The sequence below is a fragment of the Protopterus annectens genome, chromosome 11.part0, assembly GCF_019279795.1.
Source record: "Protopterus annectens isolate FY-2018-M chromosome 11.part0, PAN1.0, whole genome shotgun sequence".
NCBI lineage: Eukaryota > Metazoa > Chordata > Ceratodontiformes > Protopteridae > Protopterus > Protopterus annectens.
This window is the reverse complement of record NC_056745.1, coordinates 480,947,923-480,954,930: the sequence shown is the minus strand read 5'-3', so window position 1 is coordinate 480,954,930 and position 7,008 is coordinate 480,947,923.

Genomic DNA, 7,008 nt, shown 5'->3' with positions numbered 1-7,008 from the left:
ACAGCCTATATTACAAAATTAAATCATTTTAATAGTTTTTTATCTACTGAAGTTCAAATTGTATTGAGCTTAATAGCACAGAAAAATTATCTGAAATATACATATGGGATGCATTAAAGTCACATTTATATGGCAGAATTATTGATTGGTATAAAAAGAAAAGAATTTCATGGGACAAGCAACTACAGGATATACAATCAAAATTAGACAAACTGAAACTTGATATGTCAAAACGTAGACAAAAATAGAATAAAAGAAATAAACTATTTAAGCAATAAATACTTAGAAATACTAAACCATAAAACTATGATTAATTTAGAGAAATGTAAATTTATTATTTTTTCTATAAATCCCAGATCTCTGAATATTCTAGCCAATACAATAAAAAGGTTAAGTAAATTCAACCATATAAAAGAAATATATTCCCCAAATAAAAATAGAAAGGTTTCTGGACTATATAATATATTAAAGGAATTTAGAGAATATTTTTTAAATAAATCAATTTACTAATCCAATTAATGTCAGAAAAGACATCAAATTATTTATTACTAAAAACACAAAGAAAAGGCTAACAGATGAATAAATAAATGTTATTGATAGACAGATATCCTTTAAAGATATTCAAAATCAAATAAGCAAGCTTAAACAGAATAAGGCTCCTGGTAACGATGGAATTATTTCTGAAATCTAAAGGATTTTACCTTCCAAAGCACTAACATTGTTCCACAATGTATTCAACATAGTTCAAGACAAAAATATAGTCCCCTCTTCTTAGAAATATACATTTCTCTCTCCCATTTTGAAACCTGACAAAGACGCTACTAAATGTTCACCATATAGACCCATATCTCTATTAAACTCAGATTACAAAATGTTTATGTCCATTTATGCAGACAGACTTAAACATTATTTACCTAACTTAGTCAATGAAGACCAAACTGGTTTTATAATGAATAGAACATCTTATGATAATATTAAAATAGTCATTACTTTAATTGAATCAGTAAAAAATTGTAGACACAATCTAACTTTAGTTAGCCTAGATATAAACTGTGCATTTGATTCTATTAATTGGGAATGTTTATTCATTTTACTTGAAGAACTGAATTTTTCTAATAAATTTGTGAATTTAATCACTCAATTATATAGTGGTAGTCAAGCATATATTAAAATTGTCTCAAATGTGTCCCCTAATATTCCTGTTGTTAAAGGTACCAAGCAAGGGTGCCCTTTATCTCCTCTTTTGTTCACATTAATTATGGAACCATGGACAAATCTAATAAGAGACAAAAATATACATGGTTATAGTCTAAGTCCCAATGAAACATCAAAAATCCAACTATTTGCAGACAATATATTATCTACTCTTGGGAATAATAATCCAACATTACAAGAACTCTTTAAAGACATGGTTTTATTTCAAAAGAAATTCAGGCCTTACCTTTAATAACAACAAAATAAAAATTATTTTAGTTGGTTAAAAAAAATCATTACATACAGGATGAATACAAAAACTTTATAGCCCAAGCTAAATAAATAACATATTTAGGAATAATTATCACCACTAATATTAAAGATATACTGCAAATAAATTACAATAAAAGTTTAACTACTATAGAACATTTAAGAAATAAATGGAACAAAATTATATTTTCAATGGATGAAAAACTTTCAATTATTAAGATGATATTGCTCCCTAAATTCTTATATATAATGCAATCTATTTCTATACCCCCTCCCCTATACAATAATTAAAAAGTTTAATACAATGATCAAAAAATTCTTATGGCATCCCATTAGACCTAGGATAGCTTTAACTTACCATATGCATAGATGGGAAAATGGAGGCATAGCCTTACCAGACTTAGAAATTTACTGAAGTTCTTCAGTGATAAAAACAATTTCTTATCTTATAGATGAGGAATATTCAGCTAAATGGAAAGAGATTATAATAACTTTATCTCAAAATTCAAAAAATAATGACAGTGCTCATCTATTGACTTTTGTAAAAAATTAATTCATATGGAATTTAAAAGATTATTGTTCCAACTATTCCTCTCAATCATTTAAATCAAGTTACATTAATCTAATTTTAAAATCTTTTAAAAATTGTATATTTAGGTTCAAAGAATATGAAAAATGGTTGTTCCTCATTTTCCCCATTGCTCATACACAAGGGATCATACTCTCTACAAATTTTTCCAAAATGTCTATATTTAAACAAAAACAATTAATATTCTGGCATCAAATGATGAATAATAATGAGTTGAAACCTATTAACATACTTATGGATGAATACAACATTGATGCAGTATTATGGCTAGATCTGTAAGAAGCCAGAAAATACATTTTGGATAAACTCGATTTAATTCCTTCAAGCTGCGGTAGCGTTGTCGCCTCACAGTAAGACGCTGTCCAGTTTGATTCTCAGCTAGAGCATCTTCTGCGTGCAGACATGCGTGAATGGGCATACCTTTGTTGAAGGTTGTGCATCAGGGCTAGTAACTCGGCACATAAAAATCAACTACCAATCATTAGCGGACTGGAGTTCCGCTGTGGCGACCCCTAACCAGGAAAAGCCGAAAGACACCACATTAAGAAATCAATGCCTAAACTTATTAAGTACCTGATGTTATCCTCCCAACATAATCTTCCAGGAAAAAACAGCTTGTCATTTATCTACAGGGCAATTAAATCTGATTTGGATATACACACACAGATAATTATTTCTGTTATTAATAATTGTTCTCCTTCAGAGATGGATAAGTCTAATATTCTTATATCAGCTAGTAAGACTACTTCTTCACTTAAATGGAGAATTTTCACCTGGAGATTTCTACAGAAATCATTTCTCACTCCTTATAACATGGGTATAATAACCAAAAAAAATGTTGCATGTTGGAGATGTAATATTGAAATTAATGCAGATTTGTCTCATATATTTTATGATTGCTCACTTTTAAAGAGCTTTTGGGAAGAAGTTAATTTTTTTTACAAGCAATCTTTACAGACAATTTTTTACTCACTAAATCACTCATCTTATTCAATACACCATTCCAGAATGTATTAAGAAAAGTAAATATTCTCTTATTTGGTCTATTTTATCCATTGTCGGAAAAACAATTACAAAAAATTGGAAATCTTCACGTATACCTTCATTACAAGAATTTAAAGATCTTCTCTTTGAAATATCTAAGTTAGAAATGTTAACTATAAAATTTAGATCTATTAGGGATACAACTTCTTATAATCAATGGAAAAGTATACATGAATTATTAGAGAAATAGTTTAATGTTAATTTTTTCACTCTCAACCTATTTATGACATTGAACTGCAATATAGTGAACATTATTGTAAACAGTTTTTGTCAATTTGTTTTTATACCATTACTTTTTGTTTTTATCTATTGTACCTTAAAAAGTTCATTTTCTTTTCAGAAATGCGTTTGTTATAATAATCTTATCAATAAAACTGTTAAAAAAAATCTCACATTTGACCATCATGTGTTGGTAGTGGTCAGAAAAGACTTTTACTTGGTTCATCTTATAAGTAAAGGGATTGCATCCAGAAAAAAGGAGGTTATTACCTCTATGTACTCCTCCCTTATGTGACCTATAAGTTAGTATATGCCCCGTTTTGTATGTACCTCTCCAAACACCGGCACCAACTGGAAAAGCCACAGAAATAGCTCACAAAGAGAATCCATGGCCTCCAACATCTATCCTATGTGGACAGGCTTAAATCAATCTCACTCTACTCTGTATCCTAAAGATTGCTGAGAGGTGATCTGTGTCTCATCTACAAGGCAATATCAGACCTTGTCTAACTACAGATGCTCTCTATCCATAAGTCTAACTTCTCACACATTATCCACTAGATAGGCCTAACTCTAATATGCAACATCAACAAAACCTGCTAGAGAGACAGGTTTGTCTCCCAGAGGCTGCCCTGTGTCTGGAATACACTTCCTATACATGACAGACAGAGTACCTCACTGACCCTGTTCAGATGCAACCTTGATGAGTGGATGGGAAACCATAAATTTTTCCAAGGGGTTCCACCTTGGTCCCAAATTTACAGGGGCAACAGGTGCTGACTGAGGTTTCTTTTTTGGGGATAAACTCTTGGCTAGGCTTGCAAGGGCCCCAGGGCCATTAACCTAATGACCTCCTATGACTCTATGAACTCACACAGATGTGGACTAAGTTCAATATCTCTTTCTGAAGGACAACATACTACAGAGAGGAGTAACCATCATTTGCAGTGATGACCTGTACTTGATGCCTCCATGCCTACATACCGATGTAGGACATGGGACATCAACATTTTCAGTGATATTCTAATGGTTGGACTCTGCTTTGTTGGTTTTAGTTGTTGCGGTATCATGACCACTTATGGTTGGATGCCATCAATGAGTAAAGGAAGTGTTGAACTGGCAGTGTAAACAGTGTTCCATTGGCAATAGCTTTGAACAATGTAATGGTGGCCACACATACACCACAAACATGCACTCTAACCAGGATTAGACAAGTGTGGAAGTCTTTCCAGCAATGGGAGTACTGCAAATCTGGAAAGGTGGTGGTCACAGCAGCCTCGTGTGAAAACAGACTATTTTTTACATCAGGGGAAAGTATTACATCTCCGAATTTTCCCTCAGCAGTATTACACACTGTGGACACAATGGATATAAGTAATATGTCATACAACAGGAAACACCAAAATAGTGTACACATGGTGGTGGATGGCATGATAGCAGTTCTTGTACATGTTATATGATGATGCCTGTAATAAAAGCCAAGCTATGACAACGCCTTAGTGCCTAGAGTGATGTATAGTGAAGATAGTGGTTGCTTTTTCTAACATGGGTGAAGAATATTGTTCTTCGGAGTACAACGCTGCAGTTGATGGCAATACACTTTCTAGAAGGTACAAGCATATACAGAGGCAGGATGAGAAGATAGTACAGTCAGCTTTGTTCACTGACTAATCATTGATCACAAAACACATGCACATAAAAAGGTAAGTAAGCATATGGTAGAAATGCTTTACTGATAAGAATGACATAGGTAGGATGGGTGACAAATACAAACAGTGCACTAGGTTATAGCATTGTGTACCTCCTGAGGGGTGTTCGTGAACTGAAAACTGCATTTCCTGCATAGTGTAGGCATCACTATGCTATTGTTGTGAGATTTCTTAGAGAGATTTATGCAAAGACACAGTCTGTACAGTTACGGCCCCATGGACTGATGGGTGTGCACATGATGACAGCTAGCAGGAATGAGAGAAAATATTTTTATTCTGCTACTGTCCGACATGTACATGAATAGCACACTAATAGTGTTAGATACCACAGGTATACCATGGTTGGAGTGTCAGTTACAAAAACTGTACTTGTATGCACATTTCATCTTTTGGCATCTGCAGGGTACTATCTCATCTTTTGGCATCTGCAGGGTACACTGTGTACAATGGAAATTCACAGTAAGGGTGTGGTTTACATATACCATTGCAAATGACAGCAACTGGTCACAATTGTATAATTGTTCAATTTGTAATGACCACTTCAGATAGACAAGAAAGGACACCACCTTGTGTTAGCTGAAGTAGAACAAAATGATAATGTATCTTCACCCCATAATGGGAAGATTGTAGTGGAATTGAAAGTGAAAGTTCCTTCCATGAATCTGATGCCCAGTAGGAGCTGTTTGAACTGCTAGTCTTAGCCACGGGCATACCAAGACTAGGGAACCATTGCAGATATTGTTATAATGAGCAGCAGTGACATTACCCTGAGGATCTCAGTGTATGGCAGGTAGAGGTTATGGAATCAGATACCATATATATTATAAGTGCACACTGTATTTTTGTACAGATGTGTTTCTTTACTCAAGGAAGGGGTACATTACTGGAGTTTTTCCTTTAGTGTGATGTTTTGTACACATACATAGGCTTTGTCAAGTCTGTTCATTGGTAATACATATTCATGGTAGGTAAGGAGGTGGTGATGGTGGTGGCATTTGCTGTTATTATATGCATGTTGTCTCAGGCAGTACCTATGATGGTACTTGAGTACTAATGCAGCATCACTGACTGTGTGTGATGCATGGCTTATTTTGCAGTGTGTCAGTCGACATACTGCACAGCAATGGACTTTTGGCTGGTATTGACAAAGTGTACATAAACACAAGACTGTGCCTTGCAGCTGGTAATCAGGCACCCTATGTCATGCACATGACAATCCTTTGATTTTGGTCCAGTCCCCTTAGTTGGCGAGTGCTTATAATGTAACAGATTATTTTTGTTGTTTCATTCAGAAGTATTCCTTCTCTGTCAGCAGTAATGCTTCCTATTCTTTAGCTATGTCTACAACCTGAAAATCAATTCATAGTTACTTGAGCTATCTATACTGAGCCATAATATATAGCAAATCAGCTGGCAGACAAATTCAGCTCTAACTTTACACGTATGTTCCTACCCAGCCTCTCCTCAGGAAATACTGTCAGATATCACTACCCAGCTATCACTAGGGAACAGGTCCTCAATGCTGTCTCTCTAAGGCAATGAACCCTGCATCAATGAGCCCTGAAAATATTCCAAGCTGCATTCTAAATAGCATGAAACATGACATATCAGGCCCTCAGGAATGACTATTTAGCCATAGCCTCCAAATTGGCTGTGTATCTCACAAACTACGAAAAGCAACCATCGTCCTTCTGAACAAAGGCAGGCCTACTGCAGATCCATATGTTTCCAGTAGAGTCATCTGGCAAGTCATGCATAGAATGTTCATGGAAATAGTCAATAATGACATAGGACACCTGCAGAAACTGGACCCAACCCAGTTTCATTTTGTTTCAAGGGCAGGTCATGCCTACTGAACCTGGTGTACTTCTATGAGAAAGTGACCCAAGAGATGTATGTGGGAAAACTAGTTCACAGTGCCTACCTGGACCTGGCCAAGTCATTTCACATAATACTCCACTCGGGAATTGTTGACAAACTCAA